At 31.6% G+C, this 23,773-nt stretch overlaps 1 long non-coding RNA gene across 2 annotated transcripts; it reads right to left on the bottom strand.

Annotated features, from left to right (window-relative positions):
• Positions 1 to 6,045: 6,045 nt before the first annotated feature.
• Positions 6,046 to 18,975, bottom strand: LOC139528780 (uncharacterized). 2 transcript variants are annotated; one of them, XR_011665677.1, is made up of 3 exons: positions 18,792 to 18,975; positions 17,382 to 17,549; positions 6,046 to 6,167 (listed from the first exon to the last, which is right to left on the bottom strand). It is a non-coding gene; the product is annotated as an uncharacterized lncRNA (long non-coding RNA). The 2 variants fall into 2 exon arrangements; XR_011665678.1 differs by lacking the exon at positions 6,046 to 6,167 and adding an exon at positions 11,041 to 11,158.
• Positions 18,976 to 23,773: the final 4,798 nt, after the last annotated feature.

The raw sequence follows: 23,773 nt of genomic DNA on the forward strand, positions 1-23,773 counted from the left end.
ACGTGGTCGGGTACTTGTACATCCAACAACAAAGAGACACTAGAAACAGATCTGAGAGTACTCTAGACAGCTAGTTCAAAGCCACTAACAACTAATGAAAAATGCATGCATTTAAGACTAAATCATGAATCCGTACACATCCAACATCCAATGGATTTAGTGTAAAGACGTCATAAACAGTCAGAGAAACACCTGACCTTGTGCAATGCCAAGATACAAGTAGATCCATGAATGTGTATATGTATATAATATAATAATGATATTTAGTTTTCTTTTAATTTACTGAGAACAAAATCAAGATGAATACCAATAAAAACAATATTCAATGATCTTATTATAGTGTTGAATTGGTAACCTTTTAGAATAAGTTTATTTAAAGGAGCAATATGTTTACCAGGATCATTTCTAAATTTCCGAGCACGGTTAACAACATTTCCGTAAAAAAGAGGATGACTTGTGCTATCCCGTTTAAAATAAATTTTTTACAGGTACAACCAAACTTCAAAACCAAATCTTTATATCTATGAAAAATGTAGTAAAGTTTTTAGTAATTTATGGTAACGATATCCCTGGTCTAAATATTTACCAGTTATACATAGATTACGTTAAACTTTGTTCAAATCAAAAACGTCACAACAGACACGGGCATAGTGAACGAGATGTGAAATATAAACAACGTAAGATGGTGCAAAAGGAACATCACCATCAAAAAATGTAAAATTAACAATAGGGAACGAAAAATCGTCACTTTTGTCGTAAAGTTCAGTGTGGAGTTTCCCGTTTAAAACCGACATATCCAAATCTAAGAAAGGACAGTTATAACCGTTTATATTTGATTTATTGTTAGTTAGTTCCTTGGGGTAAATGTCAGCAGTATATTGAGATAATTCCTGATTATTTAACGAAAAAAATATCATCAAGATAACGGTAAGTGTTGTTGAATTTATCAATTAAATGCAATTTCGACGGGTCTGTACTGGGTTTAGTTATAAACAGTAACTGTGATTCGTAACAGTACAAAAACAAGTCTGCTATTAAAGGGGCGCAATTAGTACCCATAAGGATACATACAACCTGTCGATGAACTTTGTTGCCGAAACGTACATAAATATTATCAGGGAGAAAATTAACAGCTTCAATCATCTCATCACACCTTCAGTAGGTATATCTAGCATATTTACCTTTCTCATTAGAGAAGAAAGCTTTAAATGAGTTGAAGCAAATATATTTGCATTCATATTTACCAAACGACCATTTGATTAAATAGGAAAACTTTTGTTTGATAAGATAGTGTGGAAGTGTAGTGTAAAGAGTAGAAAAAATTAAAACTGTCAACAGAAGCAAAACACTACACACCATTAAAGTCTGAAATGGCCTATATCTGTACTCGACTGTACTGATTTTAACTCGACCAGTCTGAATTGGTCTGACTTTTACTTAATTTTACTCGAACCCAGTCTGAACCATACTCGACCGTTCTGAATCGTACTTGACCCTTATCTTTGCTGTTGAAAATAGTCTGAACTATTACTCGACCAGTCTGAAACAGTTTTAACCCATTCTCAACCTGTACTCTACCTATTTTTCCGGTCTAAACCATACTTAACCAAAGGTCTGAACAATACTCGATTAGTCTGAACCATACTAGACCAAATAACCACTACTTTTTTAACTGTCAAAATAAATTTCTTTTTAACTGATGTGACGAAGTCATTAAGAATAAATATATTTTATTAAGTAATTACAAAGTCAAGAAAGATACTAAAGTTCAAATGTTGAAATGTTCACAAACTGTTTTTAAAGTTCAATTGTTCGAATGTTCAATAGTTCACAATGGCACGTGATCGTATAGTTTTATAAATGTTCAGTCCTTATGGATTACGTTCGGATATTAAGCGCATGATTTCCAGCCTACCCACGATGGGGAAGACCTTGGCGGAATCTCCGGTACCAATAGCTTGTACCAATCTCTTGTACCAAGCTGTCCTTGTAGTCCATTGAGGTATCTTATATAGTCCAATGGTCCATACACCTGCCTATAGCTGTAGGCCGGTTGTATAATCGTCCGGTTATCGAGTACTATTTACATGAGGTTAATTGTCAAATAATGTAATTAACCCCTGACGGATAAATGTTATTTTAAAGTAAACATGGTCATTTATGGGCTTCGGGGTATATATGTCCATAGTATACGAACAGATTGTTATTAGTGTCCAAAGGCTTTCTGCTATTTAATGTATTCACAGATGGTTATTAGTGTCCAAAGGCTTTCTGCTATTTAATGTATTCACAGATGGTTATTAGTGTCCAAAGCATACATGATTGTCATTGAATTGTTTATTTCCTTTTTAATAAATTTCCTAATTAATACTCCTTGATAATTAATTAATGTTACCAATTGTGTAACATTATTCCTTCCCTCGCAATAAGAACGAAAGTTCGGAAAATACGATAATCCTTCTTCATTTATGCTATTGTAAATCCAGTAGTTCCATTGTAAAGTTTTTTGGTAACCATCACCACATATATAGTTCATAAAATTCGGCAAGTCCAACATCTGAATATATTTACACATAGGTCATTTGAAAATATTTCGATATACATAGTTCCTGTTTTATTTCCGTCACCATCAAAGTATAAAGTTCATCAACTGCTGGAAAGGGCGCACATCTTTGTACAAGTGTCGTCATCATCATCTCCATTACGTAGTATTTGACGCATCTAGCTATTTGGTTCGTCCTTCTTAAGAGGCTGTTAACATCGACATTCGGTTAAGTTTTGTCCTTGACCAATGGCACGGAGGAAAACATCTCTCTGTTGTCAGTAACATCTATTCCAATTGCGAAGACACCATTTGTTTTTACCAAATTGTTCGTGGCATTAGAACCAGAACTCACAACATTCTTTTTGGCTAACCAAGATATATTCTTAATTAATTAACAGTACAAAAATATGGCTATTCCAATGAAGATGGCACCTAAACCCCACTGATAAATTTATCCCAATTTGGACAAACTAAAACTTGTTTACTTCCCCTTAATTTCCTAATTTTTTTTATTTATCAATCAGATAATTGACAGTTTGTTAGCTCGCCTTAAGTTCAAAAGTTATCTAAGCCTAGCAAAATTAAGTTTTCACAATTTCTACGTATATAAATCAATACGTTCTTTTTTATATCAAATTATCTATTTAAAACAAATACGTTCTTTTTATTTATATTAAATTGTCTATTCAAAACAAAAACAAAATAAAAGGGGAAAACTGTCGTATACAACTTCTACAAGTTTTTAAAATCCTACATAATAAAAACAAATATATGTTTATTAACACAAGACATAAAAAATAGATTTAAAAAATTCACAAATTAAAAAAATATATATAATGTGATCCTTTTCTATAACCCCTACACCTACATAATACCTATAACAAATAATATATACTAAATATTATATGTGTTACTTTGTTCCCAATTGTAATACTTTTACAGTTTTATTTTGTTTGCTTCATTAATTAATCTTAACGTTAGATATAGACCAAAAAATTAACAACATTTAAGATTCCATTAATAAAATTTTAACTACCTCTTGCGCAATTTGTTACTGACTCTACATTTCATATTTGACAACAAAAACACCTTATTGCGAAAAAAATGTCGTTCTCTGTAATGTATTACATTTTTCTAAAATTAGTATATAGTTTCCTTATACTATTTCCTTTCTTTTTTATATATCTATTTTTCATTTGTTTTAAAATTTCAAACCTACTGCCTATCCCTTTTATACATTTACATACGACTATGTTGAGATCTGAGTTTAAAAATAGTATATACATTTAAAACTTAACTAACCTCTTAAAACTAAAACCATTAAAAAAAATCTATGACTACTTATGAACAAAACACATCGTTAAGATTCTTTTTTTTCAACTCCTTAAATAATTGTTTCCTTATTCTTATTTCATGATTATAATCCTCATCATTGTTTACTTTTCAATTTCAATTTTACTTGAATGCTAGTTTTCCTTTTATATCAATTATCTATTTCACTAAAATTTTGTCATTAAGTTCTAAAGTTCATATATTTCTTATTTTTTCTTTACAAATATCAGTCTACTACAACAATACTAGTAAATCCCTAAGGGCAAACATATCCATGTTTTTCTTTAATGTGCTACTTTATGAAGATACTTCTCTTAATCTATTAACAATATGTAAATATGGCGTAATCTAACACCATAAAAAAAAACTTGCACCATTTAATAACTTAACATCACTTATGTTAATCATCCGAAGAAGGGGTTGGAATCTAAAATTATAGACTATTTGTTTTCTCTAAACAAATGTGCGTAAACACTACCCAACTGCGAAACCACCACCCAATGGCTCTAACACGCAAACAATGTATCCTCAAAGTACCCTTAACTTCATCTACCAAAGGTTCTAAATCAACCTTAATTTACACCGGTGCACTACTAAAATTACGTAAAACATATGTTTTCTAGAATAATTGAATGTATCTTCAAAAAAAATAACCCATAATATGATCAAAACAAAAAAAAACAAAATACCTCCAAAAAATGATATTGTATCAAGACATATTTACTTGTTTTTTTTTACATATTACTCTAAACGAAAAACTAGCTTCTTCAAACTTAAAAAAAAATATTTTTTTAAGAATCATATTATATAATTTATCCTATCTATTAAATAACAGCCGATAAAAATTACACTTAAAAAAATAACCTTGTTCTCTAAAACAAAAATGTGTATAATATTCATAGTTTTTTAATCGACCTATAATACCTTAAAATATACCTAATAAAAACAATTTGTTCCTACCACAACTCGTGACAAAACTTCTGATTTTAAGCATTTTAAAAATACGGCCTGACTTCCTTTAACATTAAAAACTTTACTGAATATGTGTGCCATCCCTTGAAAAGCCATTTCTATTTGTTGTACTGACATAGAAATATCTTGATTGTCCATTAAGAAAAATGAAAGTAACTGAGTTCTTACCTTTTATATTCCTTCGCGTTATTTTAGACAATCCAAGTCGATCGTGGTCAAACGGCATCAAATCGTGACTTATGTGACGAAGTCATTAAGAATAAATATATTTTATTAAGTAATTACAAAGTCAAGAAAGATACTAAAGTTCAAATGTTGAAATGTTCACAAACTGTTTTTAAAGTTCAATTGTTCGAATGTTCAATAGTTCACAATGGCACGTGATCGTATAGTTTTATAAATGTTCAGTCCTTATGGATTACGTTCGGATATTAAGCGCATGATTTCCAGCCTACCCACGATGGGGAAGACCTTGGCGGAATCTCCGGTACCAATAGCTTGTACCAATCTCTTGTACCAAGCTGTCCTTGTAGTCCATTGAGGTATCTTATATAGTCCAATGGTCCATACACCTGCCTATAGCTGTAGGCCGGTTGTATAATCGTCCGGTTATCGAGTACTATTTACATGAGGTTAATTGTCAAATAATGTAATTAACCCCTGACGGATAAATGTTATTTTAAAGTAAACATGGTCATTTATGGGCTTCGGGGTATATATGTCCATAGTATACGAACAGATTGTTATTAGTGTCCAAAGGCTTTCTGCTATTTAATGTATTCACAGATGGTTATTAGTGTCCAAAGGCTTTCTGCTATTTAATGTATTCACAGATGGTTATTAGTGTCCAAAGCATACATGATTGTCATTGAATTGTTTATTTCCTTTTTAATAAATTTCCTAATTAATACTCCTTGATAATTAATTAATGTTACCAATTGTGTAACACTGACATATATAACAACAGCCAACAAAATTTATAAATTGTTAAACCTTATATTAGAATTATATCTAATATTATATTTAGGATAAACAAAAATATATTATATATAATTTATATCAAAAAGGAATAAAATTAGATAAATAAATAAAATTGATTAGTAGTGAAATATAAAGTATAACCTCTGCTTTGTGCAAACTCATAAATAAGATCACACCTGGTCAGAGGTATTAAATTCTAAATAACATTTCTGGCAGTCAGCAAATCTTTTGAAATTGTTCAGCCGCCGGATATAAATTGTTCGTGACGTCAGCCAGTTGTAATAGAATCTTGGCTCGTGTCCATCACATGACCCAACGTCCGGTTTATACCTACAAACTACAAAACATGATATCTTGATGAGTGAAAATGAACAGTTTTGTCGTCTAAAACGTAATAACGTAAAGAAATAGTGCAAATCAAATTCATCACAGCATATATTGAAACACGTAAAATATTTATACATAAAACTCAATCTAAACAAGATTGTGAAGTTCAACAAAAGTAACTGAAACTAGAATAATTATTGCAAGCAATACTAATTGTCACATTAAACTATTTTCATGACATTAGCAATTAATTATAGAGTTCCAGAGTTAGAGTTATACAGAAAAATAAAAGAAATTTTATGTAGCTTCCCATGATGAAAAAATAAAATGTCAGAACTAATATAAGTCTGAATTATATAAAACTGGCACAACTTTGATATATGTAACATGTCAGAACGAGGATGTTTACGTTCACCATAACAGATTGGTCCATATTAAACAATACAATGTAACCTTTGTCTTTACAAGGATATTTATATTTTGTTTGTTTGTTTTACTAACCTACGTCATAAGAAAACTTCGGGGGAAGTACCGACATGTATTTAAAAATTAAAAAATCAAAAATACTGAATTCCGAGGAAAATTGAAAACAGAAAGTCCCTAATCACATGGAAAATTTCACAACTCAAACAGATCAAAGAAATGGATAACAACTGTCATACTCATGACATTTTTATTATGCAGAAAATGGTGTATTAAACCTGATTTCAAAGCTAACTTATCCTCTCATTTGTATGACAGTCTTATCAAATTCCATTATATTGACAAGGATGTGTGATTAAAACAAACACAATAGGTAAAAATGTCACAATTAGGTTATCAACAGCAACACGAACCCCACCACAAACTGGGGTTGATTTTATGCGCCCTGGAAGGGTCAGCAGATCTTGCTCCACATGTGACACATGTCGTGTTGCTCATGTTATGACAAAGCTGGTAAATAGTATAATTCGGTAGGTCAAATTCGTGAAAAGGTAACGGGATTGTTGTTACGACATAATGAACATATCCGATATTATCTGTGAAACGGATATTCTATAACTGTCAACCAACTCGTAATGTCAAAGCGATGATTTCAATTTCACCATTTAGAATTAAAAATGGGGAAACTAACATCGTCTCTTTTCTCGTAAAGTTTTTTTTCAACCGACCTTCATTGATTGTCAATTTCCAGATGTAAGTCAAGATATGAGACAGACTTAACTGAAAAACGGAAAGTCTCTTATCAAAGGGCAAAATCAAAAGCTCCAGCACATCAAACGAATGGATCACGGTGTCATATAACTGTTTAGTGCAATACTCTTCAATGAATGAAAGCTTTTAATCATTTTGGCCTTGTCCGGAAATTTTGTGTTAAAGCTAAAATATTAAAAGAAAAATATCGATAAATCTATTGAAAGTGAAGCAGGCAATGTAAACAATGTAATGTACCTCAAAGTAATTTATCCTATCTACCTGACTGTATGAACTTTTCATTTGTCAGAACTAATGGTTTATTGAATGACGCCAACCACTAAACATGTAACAATCTTAGTATTAAGTTATTTCAGGTCAAGTTAAAATAACCGTTTAATTAAAAAAAAATATATAATTGTGTGAAATTTTTTAAAAAAAGTATGATTTCTTTTATCAGATACAACTTATCCAAAGTCGATGTTTGTTTCTTAATTTTATTTCTGTTTTCTTATGGTTGAACAAAGAAAGCATAACTAGTTTGTTAAGCTCTTGTTCGTTGAACAATCGATGGATATGATGCCTTGATACTTAAACAATTCTAAAAAGTTTACAGAAAACGTATATTTTATCTGTGTATATATTTGATGGATCTTCGAAATATACAAAAAAAAAGAATTAAAAAATAAAAAAAATCTAAACTCATATTTGGCCACAATCTATAATATTTTTTCATCAACATTTACATTAGGAAGTATCTATATAATGTCGATGATCTAAACCTTTCAACATCCAACCTTTGTTAGCTAACCAACTACGACAGAGATATAAAACTGGTTTCACAAGTTTAACAGAAAGTCAGGAGTTCAACTTATTTTTATTCAATATTGATGCATATGAACCCCAAACGGCTGAATGTCATACACGTACATTATAGCGATGAAGGGATATACATGTATCATTCATGGTCCTTCCTATTCACTTTTGATACGCTATATAACAACGTCTCTCATCGTACGGTGACCTATCGTTGTAACATCTCAGCGTCAGTTGGTCTTTGGAATAGAGTTGTCTCATCGGTAATCATACCAGATCATCTTACTCTTACAATTTTTGATCATAATATAGCTTCAGTAATATAGTTCTAAAAGAAAAAATAACTGTCTTTCTTGATTTTACTTGAAGCAATGCTCAAACAAACAAAATTAAAAACCAAGGATGCGTTAATGCCTAAACATTTGAGGATCTTTGTGACAAAAATTACAAAGCCACATTCACATTTTTATTGTAAAACGGGAACCTTGTTTAAGTAATTCTTTATTTTATCAAGAAAGATTTAAAAAAAAAGGATGAAGTATGTCATGTCAAGGATGTACAATTATAACAATTATTTAAATTGGGCTGTGTGACGTGATGGTTCTTATAATCAATTCCAAATTAGGTCAACTTTCCTTGGGGACTTAACTAAAGGATAAAAATATCGTGGCGTATACTTATGCATTCTCTTTCTTCTTTTTATTTAAGGTCAACATGGCTTCAATTCTGAAGAATACATGTTGTTGCGCATGCGTGATTGGCAAAAATTTATACAAATTCATAAAATTATTTTATAACAATTAGAGTGTTTGTATATATATACAGATTGTGATTAAAAATATATGTATATGTTTTGTTTAAATTTGTTTATTTGAAGCTAAAGAAAACAGCTGGTGTTAGCCTGTCACGGAATACAAGTTACTTCATAATATAAAAGAGGGACGAAAGATACCAAAGGGACAGTCAAACTCATAAATCTAAAACAAACTGACAACGCCATGGCTAAAAATGAAAAAGACAAACAGAAAAACAATAGTACACATGACACAACATAGAAAACTAAAGAATAAACAACACGAACCCCACCAAAAACTAGGGGTGATCTCAGGTGCTCCGAAAGGGTAAGCAGATCCTGCTCCACATGTGGCACCCGTCGTGTTGCTTAAGTTATAAAAGGAAAAAATATTCTGGAATATTATTTCCACAAGAATAAATATTACAGTAAATGTTCCTAACTGAATAAATGGTATAGACTATTTGTTCCAACAGGAACAGATATTATGACAATGTTTATAACAAAGTTTCCAATGGAACATCTGTTAGGAGGAACAAATATACGTTGACAAGCAGATCTCTATTTAATCAATCTCAATTACAGTTCCATTGAATTATTGTTCGCGGGAAGTATGACCATTTGTATGTGTCCTTGGAAGTTTGGATGTGTCTGAGTATGATTTTGTCTTGTCCTGCTGTCAGTTTGTTCAAAAATATGCGATGGAATGGCTACAAGACAATGTATTACTTTATAAAATAAAATAAGTCTTGTTGTTAAGCGTCTCTCAGCTAGTTGTGGCCATTTCAACTGATTTAGCATGTTTGTGACACTGCTCGTGTAATCGTAGTTGTTGTGTACATGACGAGCAGCTCGTCTTTGTACCTTTTCTAATTATATATGTTGTTCTTTCATATGGGGGTGCCATACACTACAACTTCATTCCAGTTTGGGTCCAGTTACTAGTGCATGGTATGCTCTTGATTTTGTTTCTGTGTTTTTAACTTTGAAATTTCTTTAAAAAAAAAACAAGTGATCTGTTCCCATTTGATACTATGTTGTCTATATGTTTGTTCCACTTCAGATTCGATTGTAAGGTTATGCCTAGATATTTTGCGGATGTAACTGATTCGGGGATGTGATTGTGAAGGATGTAATTATGCCGGTAGTTATTTTTCTTTTCAGGGTGAAATGCCATAAGCCAATCTGACTTCCATCAAGCTGCTGAGTTTAGGTCAAGTTGTAGTTTATGACAATCATCTTGTGTTTTTATTTCCCTGTAAATTATGCTGTCATCAGCAAAGACTATAAGCTTGCTGTGTTGTAGGTATTCCGGTAAGTCATTTATATAAATGAGAAACAGTACTGGGCCCAATACTGTTCCTTGTGGTACACCAGATGTTACGGGTACTGAGGTGGAAGAAATGCCATTAATGACTACTGTTTGTGTTCTGTCCTGTAAAAATGCCTGAATCCAATTTAGTGTGTTATTTTCAATACCATAGAATTTGAGATTGTAAAGGAAGTGACGATGTGAGACTTTGTCGAACGCTTTAGCGAAATCCATTATGATCAAGTCAATTTGTGTGTTTCTATTATTTGATTGTGCTAGTTCTTGAATGAAGTCAATTAATTGTGTTTCACACGACCTTTTTTTTTTGCTGTATCAAAATTATAATGGCTTTTTTTGGCATTTCATAGAAATGACTGTTTCCACCTGTTTTTGAACTACTATTACGCTAAGAGGCACATAACCGATTGATGGTGCCATAAAACATCTTTTCGTCAATTAACAAAATACAAAAAAAAACAGTGTATGCTTTCTAATTTTAAAACTATCCATTATGACCAAAGGAACAAAATGTCAAAATTACAGCTTTGCATTACGGCCTTTAAACGTAGGAAAGCTCATACCGTATGGTAAGGTATATGTGTAACAGGACCCAGTATGGTATTATTTAGCTTACATTAATATTGGTTGGGTTTATAGTTATAGTTAAAGGCCGTACGTTTACGTTTGGTTGCTTAAGTAAGCTTCATTGTTCTCTGGTGAATATCTGTTTTATTGAAAATCATACAACATCTCCTTTTCTATGAGAAATTTAAATATATATAATAGTGAAGGTAAGCAACGTTTTGCTCCCTTCCTTGTTTTGAGATATTTGTCTGTAAATATCATTTAAAGATATGTTTTTGACTCCATACGTAGGGAACAACACCTTGGAATACACTGGACCAACCTAAAATAAAACAGACTGTTCTGTTGAGACTAGTAACGTTGTAAGCCCTATAATCATTTGTGTGTTTGACTTTTTAAACTTTCATCTCACGTGTACCTGATGATATGTATTCCACATATATTCACGAGCCCGCACAAAATTCGTATGTGTTGTTATTGATGACACAATGCGACATAACTGATTTCTCAGTAATAAACGGTTGAACAATAATTTACATGTTTTCCAATCTAAAGAACTTGGTTGGTTATTTGAAGACAACAAACAAGGGCTTCGATGACCGAGTGGTATTAGTAGTTACTACTATAATCACTAGACGCCAACACTGAGGTTGTCAGTTCGAACCCGATCGTGCCGTTGCACAGGACTCCAATCTTAATTAACTTAGATTGTCAGTAATTAGTTAATACTTCAGTTTCATTATGTATATCTCTTTCATATTCATTTGATAAAATTTACTGTTTGCAATAGCATGAATTGTTCTATATAATAAGAATGTTCTTATCCCGGGCATACAAACAATGCCGTATTTGGCAAAACCTTTTCAACTTTTGATCTTCAGTGCTGTACAACTTTGTACTTTTTTCACTTTCGATCTTTTATATCTGGGCGTCACTATTGAGTCTTGTGTGGACAAGACGCGTTTTTGGCGTATTGAATTTTAAACCTGATGCTTTTTGTTATCTATTAATCATGCTTTTCTTTGTCTAATATGGTCTCCTTTTTATTTGTATTGTAGTCCTGTAATATTATGTTGTCATTTCAATGTTATATTTAACTTTGCCATTAAAGTGCGAGGTTTGGCATGCCATAAAACCAGGTTCAACCCACCACTTTTATTCCCCTTTAAAAGTGTCCTGTACCAAGTCAGGAAGATGGCCATTGTTATAATATTGTTCGTTTCTGTGTGTGTTGCATTTTAACGTTGAGTCGTTTGTGTTTTCTCTTATTTTTGAGATAAGACGTGGCACGGTACTTGTCTATCCCAAATTCATGTATTTGGTTTTGATGTTATGTCTGTTGCTTGGTCCGTTTCTGTGTGTGTTGCGTTTCGGTGTTGTGTCGTTGTTCTCCTCTTATATTTAATGCGTTTCCCTCGGTTTTAGTTTGTTACCTCGATTTTGTTTTTTGTCCATGGATTTATGAGTTTTGAACAGCGGTATACTACTGTTGCCTTTATTTTTCTTATCGAAGGTCGATGGGTTTTTTTCGGGCAATCCGGCCTCCTCTACCAACAAAAACTAGCCGTCACGAAATAGCAAAAAAGGTGCATAAACGTGACGACATACGTTATTATGGATTTTGGTAAAAAAATCTGTAAATAATTATAGTATAACTAATCGATTAGTTATTCTTTTTATTACATTGGCAAATCAGTTGGAAAGCAGGTCACGGTTTGACCCCAAGTTTATCAGCAACAATAGAGTCACGTGACCGTGAAAATTCAGTAAAAAAACGGATGAGACAAACCTCATTTTAACTCGCTGAATACTATTGTCGTAATAAAAACTGATTGACCTAACTAATCTTGAGTATCCATAGTTTATTCTCGTCAAAGCTCACACATCAAATCAAAGTCCTTTATTCTTTATTTTATCTGCAAACTTGGAGTTTGTGTGAAAATTGCCAAGTCTCCTGAACGGAAAATCTAAATATTTACGAGGAAACTAAAAATGATGGGCTGAATTTAAATTTAATAAAGCATCTCATTAAGACAAACACTCGATATGAATATCTCGGCAATAGAATGTTGGATACGCAAACGTCAAATTGATTTCAAACCGAAGCGGTGGTTTTTATGCCGATTTGTGCAAGTGGTTATCTCCCCTTAATATCAACAGTCAAAAATAAAAACCCAGCAAAATGCATAAAAATTAAAAAAGGAGTTTACTTTAACAAATTAGAAAGAAAATAAACGAAACTCGATTTATAACTATGTTATGATAATATAAAGAAGAGATACTTCCCCCTATTTTTCAGAGAAGGACTAATTAAATGTAAATATTAAAAGACAAAATATTACTGCAGTAAAAAAAAAACAATTCAGAAATGTGGATAATGACACCTACATGTAAAATTAAAAACCTAGCTATATTGAAAGAAATTAGATCTGGCGGATGAAATATACTACATGCAGAATTTTTTTAAACACTTCTAATTATATTTAATGCAATAAAACATAGTTTATACAATTTCAATAATCTTTCTGAAAATTGATATAATTATTAATTAAATTTCTTCAAATTAAGAGAGCCGTTAAACTCAAGCCTATGTTTCTTAGTTGAACAGTAAAATACAAAAAAGGGATTTATAAGTTTTATACCAAAAATATTGACAGAAATTCTGTAAAAAAAATATATGCTTTAAATTATAAGTGAAAGTGACACAATTTTGAATTTCAGAATCATTATTATTGTAAAATTAAACTTTTAGATTAGCTTGCACAGTAGAGCTTTGTCTTATTTCTCAGGGTATTTTATAGATTATGAAAGTAAACTTTTTGGAAAAAATGGGGCTTCTTCTCTTGGACAGGTTGCTGTATCAGCTTCTTTAAATAATTACATATTTATAAACAAAGTATTGTATATATACTTTACCTGAATACTAGTAATAGGAAATGAAATGAAACTGGTGGGACAAATTTTGTGCATTTTACTTCAATAATGATCAAAGATGCTTAAATTTGACAAGCTTAGAATTTGCCATTTGAATAAATTCAATTTTGTAAGAACACATCTCTATGAATAAACTTCTTGTTTGGCTGACTTGGCTTGATAAGCTAGTTTTTGCTCTTATTACTATAAAATTGAGAATGGAAATATAGCTTACTGAGTAAAGAGATAATAATATAAGCAAGATTTTATTAACTGACCTTCATTTTCTTTTTTCATATGTTTTTTTCCTACAGAATTTTCTTTGCAATGCATTTTCTATTGCTATTTTTGTGCTTTTGTCCATCCATGCAGTAGGCTATCAATAGTCTGTCAGATCTATCAGAATTATCCAAGACGTTTAGCTTTAAACGCAATAAAGAAGATCTTTGTTTGATGTTTCACTTTTCCAATGTGTAAATTTTTACTATGCAGATGACCCTGACACATATTTTGTTATAAACGTTACATGACGTATGTTGAAAAAAGAAAACAATGTCACCGTCAATTTGTGTAGGGGATCAAAAGGGATTTTAGTTACTTTAAAATACAAGTATCGTATGGAATTGTGAAAATCCACAACTTTTAATCAAAATTTCATTCATGTCTTTAATAAAATCAGTATTTTAGAGCACTTTGAAACAGGTACAATGAAAAGAAGCTAAACTTTACTGTTTTGAAGTAGACACGTAGCTAAAACCAGATAAAAATTGACATGGCTGGTGGTCACTAAAATTGATGTATAAAAGTAAAAAATGATGGCTTCAAAACAGTGTATAAATTTGAAATAGGTTTCCCGGTTTCATCTAAGATTATAACCGTTCTTTTCTGTATTTGGATACGCAAACGTCAAATTAGGAAAAATCGATTTTTTTGGCGAACAAAAAAGATAGCTAATTTTTTTTAGAACTGACAGGATAAAGGAATAGCAATAACAAGCTATTTTTTGTAATGTTTGTATGTCGTAAAGAAATTATATTGGTCACAAAACCTACAAATTTAAAAATTTAATTGTAATAAAAGCATGACAAGATGCAAAAAAATACTTTAAACGTCAATCTTTTAGCCGATTGATTTGGCGGACTTTTTGACGTTACGGACGACTGTAGCGCCACCTAATTAATTCCCCCTGCTATTGTTGCTGATAAAGCTTGACGACAACGGACGTTTCCAAGGACTTGCTTTCCAACTGAAATGGCTTTTTTTTTTTATGAAATTAATGTAGAAAATGTAAGGAACTATATCTTTTTCCTACGCATTGACAATTTGTTTTGATCCTACGTTACCGACGTCTTGAGAACGCCTATTGTTGTATGACGTCAGAGAGTGAAATAACCACGTTTATTTCACATGTGAAATTATCGGTTTTTATTTAACTGGGAAATCAATGTAATTCATTGCAACCAATGTAATAATATACAATTACTGTCTTTTGATGAGGTAAATATGCGGTTTTATTGACTTTTGAAAAAATGATATTCACTGAGGCCGACGGTCAATAAAACCCCATATTTACCAAAACAAAAGACAGTAATTGTTTTATTTCATATTTCGAGAGAAGAAAATGTATTTTTTGACAAACATATACCGAAACAAATTTTACATGAAACATTTTACCATAACGTTGCACGTAAAAGCACGTGACGTTTAGCGCGGTGAATAACACTTTCTCAGGTGAATATGCTTTTTTATTCAAAATCCAATCCATATAGAGAAACCTACTAAAATAATACCAATATGGAATAATACTTAATATCATTTTCTATTATTTTATCTGACGTTTTTGTTCTTTCAAAGTCTTTCTGGAATCTGAAAAAATAAAGAGAGGCAAATGTAAAGGCAGGTGCAATTTTTAATACAATCTACAAATTCGTACTTCGTTCCTCTTTTCGTGTTTGAAAGGTGAATGCATCCAAGTTACTCTTATTTTGTCAGCTTTTTCATCTACGTGTACCTTACATAGAGAAACAAATTATCATCGGTGTTTACTTTTTAAATAAATGTAATATGTTTTCTTTTATTTCACCTCATTTCCGAAAAATTGTCACAATATACCATGCTCGACATGGGTTTTGTGAGATAAAGGTGGCTGTTTTATATATTAGTTATAATGTTTGTTAAATAAACTGTTTGTTGACGTTTCATACGACGTTTCTGTTAACTACTATTATAAATTAAATTACAAAAATACGGAAAACCGATGAAATTTAAAACGGAAAGTCCCTTATCACATGGCAAAATCAAAAGCTCATACACATCAAACGAATGGATAGCAACTGTCATATTCCTATCTTGGTACAGGTATGTTCTTATCTACAAAATGGTGGATTGAACCTGGTCTTGTAATTCAAATTTTACCGGAGGTTCATCCGTTTATATATACTTTCGCCGTTTTGTTTATCTTGAATATTTATATAGATATGTTCAAACAGGTGACACATGACAAAAGCAAATAATTGATTTATCTATATAGGTGTCTGACGCTATTTCCCACAAAAGGTGAAAATTTACTACTTTGACTTTACATTTAATGTACTTAAAAAAAAGCTTACGTTTTTAAACGGAATCCGTTCAAAGATTTTAAAGACATGCTAAAACATCATCAAGCTGTTTATAATATAACTTATAGTTATATCTATTTCATTACGTTTCTGGTGATAAAGTTTTTGATTTGCAATCATACCTCATCTTTTTAATTATAATGTTACCTTGTTTTGCGTTATATCAAAAAGAAAACTCACAAAAATTCTAAACTTCGAGGAACATTCAAAACGGAAAGTTCTTAATCAAATGGCAAAAAGTATATAACAAATATTGCAACCATGTTCATTGCAGTGCTCACTTATTTTTGTATTTTATTTATGTATGTTGAATCAACCCATAAAGGATTAAAATAGTTTTAGTCCTGTGACAAAATGGCTAGATTAACATCAACGCTGGTGTAGTATCGCGTGTTTGGCGTCAGAATTTAAACGTCACACAGGTAGATTTCTAAAATAATTGTGTCGTTCAAAGCATGTAAAAATTATAATGAATTAAGATGACAATGTTTGGCAAACAGTATATCTCATCATTAGTTTTGGTTGATGTTTTATTAGGAGATTAAATGGTGACTTGAAATATTTTGAAGAAAGGAAGTGGTTTGTAAGCTTTAGCACAATAGGTGAACAGTTCAAACTGTTTTGTTTTGTGTAAATGCTGCAACAATTAATCCTATTTAAATTCGTTGGAAATTTGTGGTATGTTATATGCAATTATACTTCGCTTTCTAAGGTATTTAATAAGATTTTCAAATGAAAATACACCATGTATATATACGTGATATACCAAAATACTCATTTAAAATTCCAATGTATTTATCGGGAAAACTTAGAATGTATTAACCCATAAATATTCCAATACTCGAGTCATTATCAAATAATTTTTCAACAAATCCTATATACCACAAAAGTTTCATTCATAATAGCATTATAGAATACATACATGTTAGTTAAGGACAAGGCTCAAGGTTTTCTCTATAGTTATGTATTTCATATAAATTAATGATAACTATATGTTTGTCATACACTACTTACGCGTATGTTAGGCACAAGTAATCTGGCAGTCAGCAATAGTTTTAAAATTGTTCCCATTTCCGCCACAACCACCGTATGTAAATTGTATACATTTTGCCTTTTTCCAATTGTAGTAGTATCTTCGAAAAGCTGCCAAACATATTCCTTGTTCGGGCTTAAGCTTACAAACTGGAAAATATCTTGTATTAATGTTTTTAGAATATGATAGTTTGAAACAATATCTTTATAATTTTAAACAAACGACAAAATAAATTATTAACTTGAATACAAATAAATTACAAATACAAATCTGTATTAGACAGATACTATCAGATGATTTAGGGATTTTTTGGGGAGGTGGGAATAGGAGTTTTGTCGATGTAATGCCTCTATCAAGAATGTCACGTAAACTAGGTCGGTACACACGGTGTAGGTCAATGTAGAAGTAATCCCGATGTCACTGAAACAAGGGTTCAAATCCAACTTATTGAAGATAAAAATAATTCGCGAACACAAATGTAAAAATCTTACATTAATCGGCTAAATTTGAAACATGTATGTATAGTTAACATTGTTCTTCAATTTGTTCGTATGTTAATCAGTAATAACAATCCATTGTTAATATTCAACAGTAGGAACTGAAATCGAAATTATATATTTTTTTAAACTTTGTAATTGAGCAAAAGAAAAATTAGAGTGTCGAGTTTTATTGATTCGTCTAATATAATATATTAACGTTTCGTATAATAAAGTTTGATTATGGATTCTCCTTTCTGATTAAAATAATGCATGAACAATCAATGTATCCCTCTCAATTAGTACTTTCCTGACAAATACTAGGGTTTACCAATATTAAACAATCAAACGTACCTTTATTTCAAAACTACATCATTCGGAACCATGAAACATACCTTTTTTTCAAACTACATCATTCGGAACAATTAAACATACCTTTATTTCCGTCTACATTGTTCGGAAAAATGATATTTACCTTTATTTCCGACTTCATCATTCGGAACAATGAAACATACCTTTATTTCCGTCTACATCGTTCGGAACAATGAAACATACCTTGATTTCTGTCTACATCATTCGATACAATGAAACATACCTTTATTTCCGTCTACATCATTCGGAACAATGCAATATACCTTTATTTTCGTCTACATTATTCGGAACAATGAAATTTACCTTTATTTCCGTCTTTATCATTCGGAACAATGAAACATACCTTTATTTCCGTCTACATCGTTCGGAACAATGAAACATACCTTTATTTCCGTCTACATTATTCGGAACAATGAAATTTACCTTTATTTCCGTCTACATTATTCGGAACAATGAAATTTACCTTTATTTCCGTCTTTATCATTCGGAACAATGAAACATACCTTTATTTCCGTCTACATCGTTCGGAAAAATGAAACATACCTTTGTTTCATTGGACATCATTAGGAACAAGGATAAATATAATGAAGAAGAAACACAGTAGTTTGATATGACTCTCCATGATTAAAATAAGACTATGTCAGATACACTTGAAGTCTGCTTTATATATAACTTGCACAACAAACTGTAACACGTGTAAGAAGTGTAACAGTTGTAATATATTTAAAATAGGATGTTAACGTACAATATAAATGATTTGTTTACATTAAACCAAGGAATTTCATAACAATTTGTTTTAATTTAATTAGCATATATAAATTACATAAGACAATTTCGTGGAAAATAGCGGCTTGTAATAACTTTGTGATTGAAGAGGATGATTTTTTTTTTATCTGTGTGTGCATGTCCGCTACGAACGGTTTTATACCTTCATTATTTTGTTCACGTTTAAACGTTAGAAGGAAACGGAAAATAAAACATACATTAAAATTAAGACTCGCACATGCAGTTAATGTCTGTTTACTTCAAAATAAGATCGTCAATCTTGTATGTTATCATTTTTTTTAATTTTTAAACGCCGTTTCCAGTTATAAACATTGGTCCCCTTTTTGAGGTTTAAAGATTCATCCAGGAAGGAACATCTGTTATTTTAAGTTTAGACTTTCTTGATAGAATAAGAATGTTTATATGGAATAATAAATTCATAACAGTGATTCGGATTGAGTTATTGTTTTCCACCTCAAGAATAGATTACCTTAGCTGTATTTAGGAATGTTTGGTCCTCAAAGCACTTCAACTTCGTACTTTATTTGGCCTTTTTATTTTTTTTTATTCGAGCGTCACTGTCTTTTGTAGACGTAACGCACTTCTGGCGCAAATATAAAATTTCAATCCTGGCCACCGTTTCACAAAGCCTTCGTAAGTCTACGTGTCATCGTAAGTCCATCGTAAATAAATCGTAGGATTTACAGCCGTTTCACAAAGCCGTCGTAAGTTAAGATTATCGTAAATAATGCGTAAATCCTAGCGTAACTTACTACAGCTATACCCAGTCGTAACTCCATCGTAGCTTTTCTACGAAAATAAATAAATCCATCTAACATGACTGCAGCGTTCTTTATTCTTGGTCAAGATGACTCAAATGTTAGTCTAAGACGACGAGAACAATTTTCAATATTATAGAACTACACTTAATTAAAGTCTTTCTTCGTTTGATTATATATGTAACATATGCAAGCAACTTACATAATGCAAATCCTAGGTATTAATCACTTTTTACTCATTTTATTTCCTATCGGCGTTCGTCTTTACAATTTAATAAATAGGCTTTCTATCACGTCCGCGTTCTAGAATCTATTTATAATTATATCACTACAGGCACAGTGGTAATCGATAAAACATTTAAAGACGGATATTTTATTCACATTTAAAGAGAAGACAATCAATGAACATAAAATCTGATTTGGAATTATAGTTTCGTGGTCAATGGAATTTTTGTAACTATTTATATATAATACATGTTATGCCTTTCTAGTGACTATTTGGGGATCGAATTTAATGTGGATGGTATATACCAAAATTGAGGGGTAGGTGGTAAGCTGCAGGTCAAGTAGACTTTTTTTTAGATGCGACATGTCTTCAAAAATTAATACAGTAGGAAAAAAAATTGGAAGGCGGAGGGCTAGTTAAAGATTGAAAAGTGAAGCATTTTTTTTCCTGTTTACTTCATATTTTTTTAATTTAGGGACATCGGCACAGGCAGCTGTTTCTATCCGTGGGAAGGTCGACTTTCCATATGTTATACATAGATAGAAACAAGTGACTTTGTACATCTCTCCTCGGTCCATCTTCCTTCGAGCATATTATTGAGGGAAAGAATTACATAATAGTTCTTGAAAAACTGGTCATTATCGTGATATATGGACTGCCCACAGGACCGTGGTATTGACTAAGATAGTGATAATGACTGAGACGAAGGCGAGGTCATAATCGCTGTCACAGTCAATACAACTGTCCTAAGGGCAATAATAACTATTATGTTTATTTCATTTAGGAACCATGATTTTGAAATTTATCATAAATTCAAAACGTCCAAAGCAAACTCCAGTCATTGTACGATTTATATTGCAAAGAGTGAAGATCAGTCGTAGTAATACTGCCATTCATTTTAGTGCAATTTTTCAGTATATGAATATTAAATCAAGTTCTCTAAAATTTTATAATTTTCAAAAAAACACATGGTAAACAATTCAACAACTTAAATATAATATTGCATACAAGAAAATGTTTTCTTAAAGGGACATCTCTCTAAACAGAGAAACTACGCCCCACTGGTCATTAACAGCGAAAACACGCCCCACCGATCATTAACAGAGAAACAACGCCCCAACGGTCATTAACAGACATAAACCACGCCACATCGGTCATTATCATGTAAAAGTCCGATAACGAACGGTTTTCTGGTCCGTCTTGTTCTATTAATGACCGATGGAATTTATTACTGAAGAATAATGAATGTGGCCCCTTTTTATTCAATAAGAGAAGCTTATTCTCAACCGATATGAAATTAAGACAATTATTCCATACACAATAACCGTTTATGTATACAAAACTGTTGGAGATGTAGGTATGGTCTCTATGACGAGTTTATTTATCGGAAAGAGAACAATCAATATATTTGTATAAGAAAATGTATGAAAGCTCTTTTGAATCATTTCTGTCTTATTATAATTTCTGTAATTTCTTCTTCATCTTTTATGAAATAATCTGTTATTTAATTTCGAATATGCAAATACTTGGCCATCCTATGGCGTCAAAACTATACTTGTTACAATTTTACATCCCTGTTTCCTTTTAATTCAATCGAGAATAACAATATATCATAGCTGCTTGAATTTGGCCACATCAAATGAAATGAAAAGTTCACAATTGGAAGCTGAATTCATCTCTTTTGAGGTTAAGTTTGGTTCTACCTAGATTTAAGACAAAACATAAGAAGACTTAAAAAAGGAGACAGGTACAGTATTCGACAATCGATTGATTCGACATATTTTATTTTGTAGTATAATTATCTTGTCAACTGTACTCGATCGTATCAGTTTGTCGATTCAATCAATTGTTGTACCAAATAAACATACTTCATTCATGTCAGGATATATCAACTCAGTCAACTGTGCTTTTATTATGATAAATTGTATTCTTTTTCTAACTCTGCACGATCGTATCTATCGTATTCAACCGTTACGATTGTGCCACAGTTGATCAATATAATCAACTAAGTCAACTCTTTCTTTTTCAAACGCTACACGATCGTATCGATCGTATTCAATCTTTACGATTGTGCCACAGTTGATCAGTATAATCAACTCAGTCAACTCTATTTTCATATTTTAAACGTTGCACGATCGTATCGATCGTATTCAATCGTTACGATTGTGCCACAGTTGATCAATATAATCAACTCTGTCAACTCTATTTTTTCACATTTTAAACGTTGCACGATCGTATCGATCGTATTCAATAGTTACGATTGTGCCACAGTTGATCAATATAATCAAGTCAGTCAACTCTATTTTTTTTACATTTTAAACCTTGCACGATCGTATCGATAGTATTCTATCGTTACGATTGTGCCACAGTTGATCAATATAATCAACTCAGTCAACTCTATTATTTTTTATATTTTAAATGTTGCACAATCGTATCGATCGTATTCAATCGTTACGATTGTGCCATAGTTGATCAATTTAATCAACTCTGTCAGCTCCATTTTTTTTATATTTTAAAAGTTGCTAGATCGTATGGATCGTATTCAATCGTTACGATTGTGCCACAGTTGATCAATTTTTCAACTCAGTCAACGCTATTTTCACATTTTAAACATTGCACGATCGTATTCAATCGTTACTTTTGTGTCACAGTTGATCAATTTAATCAACTCAGTCAACTCTATTTTTTTATATTTTAAACGTTGCACGATCGTATCGATCGTGTTCAATCGTTACGATTGTGCAACAGTTAATCAATTCAATCAACTCAGTCAACTCTTTTTTCATATTTTAAACATTGCACGATCGTATCGATCGTATTCAATCGTTACGATTGTGCCACAGTTGATCAATTTAATCAATTTAATCAACTTTATATCTTTTTACATTTTAAACGTTGCACGATCGCATCGATCGTATTCAATCGTTACGATTGTGCCACAGTTGACCAATTTAATCAACTCAGTCAACCCTATTTTGTTAACGTTTAAAACGTTGCACGATCGTATCGATCGTATTCAATCGTTACGATTGTGCCACATTTGATCAATATAATCAACTCAGTCAACTCTATTTTCATATTTTAAACATGGCACGATCGTATCTATCGTATTCAATCATTACGATTGTTCCACAGTTGATCAATTTAATCAACTCAGTCATCTCTTTATTAAAATTATAAACTGATCACGAAAGTATCAATCGTATTCATTCAATACGATTATGCCACAGTTGATAAATATGGTCAACTCAGTCAACTCTGTATTTTAATAGATGTTCTTATAATCTTAGTCTGATACAATAACATACGCATGCGGCGCTAGCCGGCGTATTGACACAGCCTACGGTGATATAAGGCATATTGACACAGCCTACGGCGCAAGAAGGCATATTTAATACAGTGTTACTTTAACTCTAACATGTCTAATCTAAACCTTAACCTAAGTCTCCTACAATAACATAGCCTACGGTGCCGCTCGGCGACATATATACATAGCCTACGGCACAAAAAGGCATATAACCCTAACCTAAGTATGACACAATAAATAGCCTATAACACTAGGTGTTATATTGTATAATTTTTAATTCTCAGTACATGTGTTTTTCATTTTTGTAATCTCAGTGCGTCTTTAGGAAATCTCAGTGTGTAATTTTTTATTCTCAGTGTGTAATTTTTAATTCTCAGTGTGTAATATTTAATTCTCATTGTGTTTTTTCAAGTTTTTAAATCTCAGTGTGCTTTGTTGTAATTCTCAG

The sequence above is a fragment of the Mytilus edulis genome, chromosome 6 (assembly GCF_963676685.1).
Source record: "Mytilus edulis chromosome 6, xbMytEdul2.2, whole genome shotgun sequence".
Classification (NCBI taxonomy): Eukaryota; Metazoa; Mollusca; class Bivalvia; order Mytilida; family Mytilidae; genus Mytilus; species Mytilus edulis.